Genomic DNA, 9,661 nt, shown 5'->3' on the forward strand with positions numbered 1-9,661 from the left:
GATGCTTAGGAATGAGGCGGACATGGGATATATTTGAGAAAGATCCAAAAGATAGTAAGGGGGTTCGTTGTTATAGTTTCATGACTATTTTACCCTTCCAAAAAAATTTTCCGTTATATTAAACAAAGAGTTTTGGTCCTTGCAAAACTTTCTGAACCGTTGGATCGTGACTAAATGGACGGTCCAAAATATTTTTGATCCATTCCAGAATTTGCCATAATGATAATAGTAATAATAGTAATAATAATAATAATAATAGATGCAGTTTGATTTTACAGTTTACTCTGGCGAATTTATAGGTGGAGATACTAATTGTTGTAAACCAAGTTTAGGGAGTCTCTAGGGTTTTGGACGAATTACTTCTGATTAACTCAATACAATATTTATGGTACTCATGTCTACCTGTATACGGCACTGTCACTACTGCATACGATCTCGCCTACGGCCTTCTGTCACTGTCGTATGCGATATAGACCACCCCGCTGAGCAGAGCCACATACCGGTACTATAATTCCTCACGGATTACTTGGGTTCGGTTCTATGCATATTTGAAAGGTTCTCCGACTATAAGGTCGGCTTATGGGGGATAATTATGATAATCACATGATATAATGTAATTAAACCACTCACACCAATCTAATCAATTATATTCCCCTATTACTCGCTAAATAATAACCCTAAACCCTATTTATTACAAGTAATGACCCATTATTATGTTGCTTAGGTGCTAGTACTTACATATTTGTCCGGACGCAACGACTATGAAACAAATGCTAGTACTTACATGTTTGTCACACAAGGACGCAACGACTATGAAACCTCATATGATATGGATTACAAATAATAAATAAATTCCTAATTAAACCTCGAAATCCTATCTAGTCTATATCTTGCCAAAGGAGCCCACTGGGTTCGAACCCTAGCCTTTGAACCGCGGCCAGGCCTCGTTAGCCGAAGTGTTTATAGTACTTACATGTATCCCCTCTCACACCGAGGTACAACGACTTATGACACCTATTGGTATGTGGATGGCACTGGACCATCTGTAGACAGAACTATGTATGCAATGACATATTTCAATAGCATTCTAAGTATAAAGAAATCTCAAATAGACATAAAAGAAAAATAACTATTATAGTAAAGAGCAATTAAAATTCATTACATCCATCCCTAGAGAGGAGGAGCTTAGCTACTCAAAGTCATGAAAAAATAAAAGAAGTAATAAAAGAAAGACATAACCTAGAACCTAGAACACCTCTTCCTTAGAATACTTTTGCCTTGGACTTCGAGCGCCTCTTCTTCTCCACGACTCCAAATATTTCACGCAATATTCTGCTCTAAACTATGGACTTACACAACTAAAACATGCACACTAATTTCTATTACAAGAGAGGTTTATATAGCTTAGCATATGGGTGAGGAGTCATGGAGAACATGGAGATCATGGGAGATCATGGGTGCCAAATATTTATGCTATATTTGGAGCGCTAAACTTAGACTTCAAGGCAAGGCAAGGCCTGCCACATCTGAAAATGCGTCCTTCTAGAAGCTTGCTGTCTAACGGCTGAGATTTAATCCAAACTAGACAGTCCACAGATTCAATCCGTGTGCCCCTGTGGCATAGGCTTTTATGCTGCATGCGACATATCTGAGGCCGTAGGGCACTGTACTTAGCCAAATTTTAGTGAATTTTGCCATGTTGCATGTTGTGCACTTCGTGTAAGGTGTTTGCATACTCCATGTGTTGCCATATTTTGACGCCTTTTTCAGAATCGACTTAAATATGATATTTTTACTCCGTTTTTGGCCTAAATTTGCAACTTTCTCCAAAACCTATCAAAATAGCCTAAAAACACGTTTGCGGTGAATAATTCAGAAAAATAGGTACTTTGCATACGCATTTCCACCATTTTTTGTACTAAAAAATAGTGATTTTCGCTATATATTTTGGCGTTATCAATGGCTCAAAGTTTTCTCAATGTAATATCTGTGGATATTGGGAGTAATTACCTTAATCATCTAGTCAACCGTGGTTTCTTCCAAACCACACAATCAACATATGATGATAAAGAGTATTATACATTTCATGACTTGATTCATGATTTGGCACATGACGTTGCCTTTAAAGAATGTTTAACCATTAATGGTCCAGAACCAAGAAAAATTCCATGTCCACCAACCATTCGTCACATGTCAATCTCTTATACTTGGGAATCAAAAGAAGCCGAACTTGAAGAAGTAATAGTCAGGGCATTGCCTTGTTTGGAAGGAGACAACCTAAGTACGATACTATTAATCAGTTGGGAAGAGTTTTCTTCTGGTACTTTCGAAGGTATTTTGGACCTCCTAAAAAAAGCAAAATTTCTCCGTGCACTGAGGTTAAATCTATTTCCATGGTACAGCCGCATAATTTCAACTTTCAGAATTTTGTTAGCCTTCGTTATTTGAAATTAAGTTCCAGTGACACCGCTCGCAATACTCTTCCAAGAGAAATATGTAAGCTATATCACCTAGAAGTATTTGAAATTGCAAATGGGTGGAATCTGGTTGAGTTGCCAAATAATTTTAGTGACCTTGTTAGCTTGCGGTATTTTATTGTTGGAGAGAAGCTATACTCTGAAACATGGGGTGAACTAACCACTCTGCACTCTATGATACGTGGTGTAGGAAAATTAACCTCTCTGCAAGAGCTAAATCATTTTAATGTCCAACAAAAGATGGGCTTCGAGATATAACAATTAGGCTCTCTTAATGAGATTGGAGGATCACCCCACATCTTAAATCTTGAGAACGTATACACTGAGAGAGAGGCAAACAAGGCTAGACTAGCAAAGAAAGAGAAGCTTAATGCCTTGTATTTAAAATGGAATCATGGTGAATAAGAGCACAAAGGTGTCTTGAAGGGTCTTAAACCAAACAACAACCTCAAATTGCTTGAGATACGTGGATATGGTGGTAGAGTTTCTCCCACGTGGTTGAATTCCTCTCTCATTTTTCTCGGGTCCCTAACTCTAGAGGATTGTTACATATGGGAGGTGCTTCCACCTATAGGGGAGTTGGAGTGTCTCAAGCATTTGAAGCTCTCTAAATTGGCTGTGAGAAAAATTGGACATAAGTGTTATGGTACTCGTCAAAGCATGAAATTTCCATCTTTGGAAGTGTTGAAGACAATATAAAACATAATTAAGTTCATATTATAATTAGTTCATTGGTTGAATTGTTGAGTTAATTGATCGAATTGTTAGTGTATTAGCAGCAATATATTAGTTAAATATATAATGTTTATATAAAATACTATACAATATAAAACATTTTTATTGAAAATGATCAAAATTATTAGAATATGTTGGAAATGGTATTTTGTTTCTTTATTAGATGATTTTTTATATCCTAACATACTATTCTCTAATTAGAACTTGTAATTCTTAATGTACAGAGTAAGTATAATTTTTCTTTAAGATAATTTTAGGGTTTAATGATATGTTCTCAAATTATGAAATTAAAAATTATATTTAATGCACGATATCTTGCTTACTATTTTTATGTTAATCAGTTGTAAATTTTAATACTTTTATATATAATAACATGAAACAATAAAAATCAAGGACCCAAAAAAAATGTATTATTCTTCATAATAACAAAACAACAAAAACAAAACGTTTTTTTTTTTTGGAGCCGCTACACCTTTTTTTTTTTAGGAACAACCGTCTGGGTTTTTTTATTTTTCAAGATACATGCACATTTGGTCTTTTATCTAGATCAAATCGGATTTGGGTTCAGATCTGATTTTTGTATACTGAGAATTCTGATGTTAATTACATGAATGGGGCAAGGACAAATTGGCAAAAAGAAGTTCATTTTAATATCATTCAAACAACTAAAATAAGTTTACCCAAAATGTGTAATGACATACACCATGTGGTTATTAAGATATATAAGATGAATTGAAGTTTGCCGCACAATTGGTGAGTGGAGGGTGATCATGTCTAGTTTTGTTTTTGGTGGGCTTATTTACTACTAAAATTTGGGCTAGAAAAAAGATATCTGGAGTTAAGACTATTTTGGGCCTACTGAAATTGAATTATTGAAAATGTTGAATATGGAATGTAGGGATTGATGATCCACTGTAAGGATCGAGAAAAAAAATGTGATCTTAGAAAATATTTATATGTTAAGCCTCTAAGAAAACTAAATAATGTAAACTAATTAATGATTTAGGAGTAGATTTGACCTGGTCAAAAGAATGAAAGAGGAAGAAGGAAAGAAAGTTGGACCAGTTCAGTTGCTATTGAGCCGAGTAAAACATGAGAACTAACAAAAGTATGCTTTCCTGACGAGTGGGCCTCTACTTGTCAGGTGAAATAACGTGGTACCTGAAATCAGAAAGAGAGAGCAAGAGAGATGCAGTGATTCTATGTCGCGTGAGGGTAGCGGTCAGCGATTCTGAGTGGAGAGTGGTCAACTTGTGTATTCCGTGAATGTTTTTAATCACCTCGACAGGAATGTTGGTTCATGTAATGTAAGCTAACAAGATTGGTCATTTCAGTTGTTTCAACACCCTCATAATATAAATCTCAATACGGTATTTCTTGCACTTGTAGATGGTAAAGATTATAAATTGAATTGTGAAGCAAATATCTATATGATTCCTTCATATATAGGTTGATCTTTAGAAAATGAAGATACAACAAACTATTATTCTCCGACAGTTCACATCTATGAAATAGATGGAAGGAAATGATGATTGAACTAAACAAACTATAAACTATACTTGAACTATTATTGTTATATTCCGAAATTTTAAAACGTGATTTGTTTCTAAATTGAGCTTTACACTAAATAAAATTTTCTAACCAAAATAAAAATCGATCAGATTTAGCTGATCAATTTAAAAAAAAACTAATCTAAAAATTTCGAAATATAAATTATGAAATTACGTATATTAAAAATGTAGGAATTTTAAAAAATAAAATAATTGAGTTCGTATGTATAAATAAATAATTGAATTCTAATTAAGAGTATGATTATACGAAATTATTTGTACAAATAAATTATAGGATTTATAAGACTCGTTCATTTAGGAATTTTAGAATGTATATAATTATATAAATCGATATCAAATTCTTCGGATCCTAAATTGAAATGTAATTACTCAAATAAATCGTAACAAATTTTCCAATCAAATTCATTGAAATCAAATTAACTAATCAAGTGATAACAATTAAGAGCATCTATTCATTTCCAGAAATTCTTTCACCCATTGGATCCCATCCAGCACGGATCTTGAAGTCATCTCAAACTTTAATTTTAATTAAATGGAACATGGGGGATTTAACCCCATTTGATAACCCTTCGGGTCCGCCCCTCTCCCTCTCCATTTCTCTGTCTCTCCCTCTCTCGCTGACTTCCCTCCCCCACAGAGGAGATCCCCTCGTGGCTTGCTTCGGCGAGAAGCAAGGCTCCCGCCCTTCTCCTTTTTGGTCGAATTTGTCACCGCTGTCTCTTCCCTTGTCATGGGACTCGTCCTTCCGATGACTTTGTTCGTCCGTCAGATACCTACTCGGTACTTCTCTGACTCTTGCGTGATTTTGGGTTTCCTTGCCTATATATTGGGTTCTCTCTCTCTCTCGTTGGTTTTTGTTCTTGATTTTCGCTCATGTGCTGAGAAAATATCTCTGTCCCCCTCTTTCTGTTGTTTCTGGCTTGTTCTGGTACGCCTATTGGCTGGTACCGTTCTGGTGCTTGGCTGGTGCTATTCGGTGCTGGCTGGTGCTATCTATGGTGAACTCGGAGGTGGCCGTGAGGCGAGGCAAACCCCTTGGAACCGGCCTCTTTCTTGCCCCTCTTTGCAAATTGCTTCTCTCGGGTAAATGTCTAAGCACAACCTTTTTCTTAATTCGTTGCTGCAATGCTCGTTAAATCCGTCGTGTGATGCTTGTTATGATCTTTATTCAATGAAAGTTTTGCGCGGGTTGTTGATTTTCCCGGCTTGACTATTAATTGTTCTTCTTCTCTTATATGGCCATTGTGATGGCGTGCATACCGATTGGGACGCCTTCTTGGTTGCGGCCTTTCTTGTTGAATTCTGAAATTTACTGGTACCGGCACTAGTACCATCTGCGATGCCTATTTTTGACTTCGATTTTTCTAACACCAAGTTGGTGTTTTCCTTGGTGTTGACCTTGCTAATTTGTGCCTTTCATTTATTTGGGCTTGAGCGTATGTGTTGTGCTGTAGCATTTTGAGAGGATTTTGTGGTGCTGGTACCAACCTTGATCTGATAGGGACTAAATTGTGAATAAATCTATTTTGAGGGTTACTTGCATAAATTATAGGCTTTCATGTGATATATAAAATTTATATGGGCTTAGGTGTAAAAATGGGACTTTTAAACTTGAAGGTGGTAATTTCTCTTATTATATGGGTTTATGTGTAATTTGAAACATTTAGTTGAATGGGTTCGGTTGTGACCGAATTAGAGTTTTTAAAGAAATTAATTTGACTAATTATTAGAATGTGAATTAATGGGTGTTCATCTGAAAATTAAAATAAAACCTATCTGAGATGAAGATTCGGTAATAATTATGGGTCCAAGAATTGAACTGAATTGAAATTGATTTTTATGGAGCGTTGCTGCTTCAGAGTTTAGACTAGGTAGAAAATTTAAAGCATTTATAAAGGCCCTATTAATTTAACTTTAACTAAAAATATGAAATAGAAATGAGTTTGTTTTACTTGAGTACTTAGATTCGTGAGATAAAAATAAAAGAAGAAATTAAATAAAATAAAGCTTAGGATCTTTTAGGCACGGTCTAAGAATTTGAAATAGTAATCAAATTTAAGCAAGGTTGCGTCGGTGCCTTTGTGTTGAGTTTAGAAATTAGAATTTACATAATTAAACTATTATGTTTGAATAAATTAAAACACCCAACACATTAAAATAAAATAAAAGTTTCATAAGAGGTTTTTAAATTAAAACATTCCTTTTAAACATTTTCAAACTTGTACGAAAACTCATTGCTAATTAATAAATGACAATTAATTAGTAACGAAAAATATTATTTCTGACTTAGATTCGAAACGACTAATTATACGTAGAATTAGATTAGTTATAAAATAACGAACTGCTCGACTTAGAAATAATTAGCAAAACACGTAAAATAGGTAAACATTTCTTTTCTAAAATTTTCGTAAAACAAGTTTACGTATCTAAAATTTTAATATAACTAAAGACATATTATAATACTTATTAGTTTAGTAATAATTACATAAGTTATGCATTTTTATAAGAATAGTAATATTAGGAATTTTTAATAATAAATTAATTTTTTGAAAATGCAATTCGATCGGTTAGAATAATTATAGTTAAGTTAGAATAAATCAAATATCTAAGTAATTAGGATATATTAAATAGGTAAGAACATGTATAAAATTTATGTAACTCACGAATAATAATTTTACGAATATTTCGACTTTAAAATTTTTATATAAGCAACTTATTTTCAAATTAAATTATTAAAACTATAAATTATTTAGAATTAAAATTTGGATAATTTAAATCAAAGTAAATAATTAATATCTGACTAACCGGTTCAGTCGGACTGACTGAATCGGTAACCTTTATCAAATCGAAATAATTGATAATTTAATTTACATATTAACTGGGGCGAGGGTTAGAATAATTTAGCGTAGATTTTAATTAGTGTAATTTTGTGATTTCAGATCAGTCGACTCCGTACGAGTCTGATCCGTGGATCGATCCGACTGACCCACAGTTCGGAGCATACGCGGAGCACGCTGATTATTAGCGACAGAGACTCCAGCCCTACAGGTGTGGGATATCTGAATTATTTTCTTTCGTGGGCGTACTCTTACCAGTCGATCCATCTGACCTGACATTCGCACTTTATTTTAAGTAGTTGCATTAAAACTGTAGAGCATGTTTATCCTTTTCTGCACTATAGGTAGAATTGCATAAGCCCCGAAAAACCTGAATTTACTGTATTGTAGGAGTAGAGTAATTAAATAATACTATATTTATATTATTAGAATATTAGGATACTAGTTTGTCTTCTTCTCGTGGAGACAATATATTATTATTATATTACGTGCATACGCATGCATTGGTGAGAGCTGAGCAGAGCCGAGTGACTTCGTTCTGTCTTGGTGTCACTTGGCATGGAACGGCCCGACAGCCACTGAGCTGAGGGTCACTTGATCCTTGGATGGCTTTAGGATTTATATTATATGTATAAACTTGATTATGTATCATTTTCGATCATTTTACTATTTGACGTGAGCAGTTCCGGACTCGAGTTCTGTGGCACGATACGATTCGGGATTTATTCCTTCCCTACATTAGGAGCTACTTTGCCTAGAACGGGATTCCAAGCCGGGTAGTGTTGGGTAGAATCTTGTACGGGGTTCCAGCACCGGTTTGGGTAAAATCCAAAACGGGATTCCAAGCCGAGTAGTGTTGGGTAGAATCTTGTACGAGGTTCCAGCATCGGTTTGGGTAGAATCCATGTGTTGTGTCCTATTGGTCTGGCCGGACGGTAGAGTTCTCTTCTGCTCATGAGGAAAGAGATTAACTTTTTACGACCTGCATTGTATGATTTCTCCTATTGGATATGTTTGGGTGATGAATCGTTAGGCGAGATGACACATTGGATTTGATATAACCATCGGCTAGTGTGCTATTATCTCGTGGAGCAATGCTCGATGTCACTAGGCAACGTGTATCATTGCACTCTGATCACAGTCCTTGGATTATATTGTTTGGATCTTTTTGATCCTATTGGCATGGCACGGGGTGATTACTTTATCCATATTATTATTATTATTATTATTATTATTGTATTTGGGCACACAGTGCAAGGAGTACTGGATTCCGACTTGATTTACATCCGTAATTACACCTTGATTTTATTTTGGGTTTATTTCGCATGTTGGCATAATAGAATAATCGCATCATGGCATCATTCAAAAGTATAATAAATTCTATTAGATATTAATAAAGGTTCACACATGTGCATATTTTTAATTGTATTCATTTTATAAATAAAAGTGCTTTGACCGTAGAGGATCCCTGAGGGGATAATTCTGGGTCACATACTGGGCGATTCGTCGCTCACCCACAAGTTGTTTCGTGGGTTTTAGGTACAGGTTCTGGCGGTCCGTAGCAAGAGATGTTAGGAGCTGTCCCCGAGGGCCATACCACTTGACCTGGTTAGGGTTGGGCTTTTGATTAGGTTTACGAGTCCCGTATTTCCTGTGTTATATATACGGGCTCGATAGATCATGTATCCCCTTTTATAGATGGTGTTATTTGGATCCGAGATGGATCGAATTATATGTTATGTATGTGTATGTTTATTTATTTGCTATGTGACTGATGCTTGACATTTATATTATTTTGCTTCCGCTGCTGTTGATTTATTATTTATGATTAGCCTTGCGTGCTTAATGATTAATTAAGCACGAGGCGAGGTTGATCACACCTTAATCCAGAATTCCTGGTTTGGGGTGTGACAATTATAATTCGGTCGGTTCGATTTAGTTGGTTTTAAAAGATCTAAACCGAACCGATTCATTTAAATTGAAATAATTTAAAAATTCAACCGATCCGATTCATTTAGACCGAACAATCAAATTATTTAAA

General features: G+C 35.0%; 1 long non-coding RNA gene across 2 annotated transcripts; it reads left to right on the top strand.

Annotated features, from left to right (window-relative positions):
• Positions 1 to 5,420: 5,420 nt before the first annotated feature.
• On the top strand, positions 5,421 to 9,421 carry LOC144560003 (uncharacterized). 2 transcript variants are annotated; one of them, XR_013513297.1, is made up of 3 exons: positions 5,421 to 5,563; positions 7,723 to 7,831; positions 9,160 to 9,421. It is a non-coding gene; the product is annotated as an uncharacterized LOC144560003 (long non-coding RNA). The 2 variants fall into 2 exon arrangements; XR_013513296.1 differs by lacking the exon at positions 5,421 to 5,563 and adding an exon at positions 5,594 to 5,866.
• Positions 9,422 to 9,661: the final 240 nt, after the last annotated feature.

Source organism: Carex rostrata, chromosome 9 (genome assembly GCF_964058835.1).
Source record: "Carex rostrata chromosome 9, lpCarRost1.2, whole genome shotgun sequence".
Lineage (NCBI taxonomy): Eukaryota > Viridiplantae > Streptophyta > Magnoliopsida > Poales > Cyperaceae > Carex > Carex rostrata.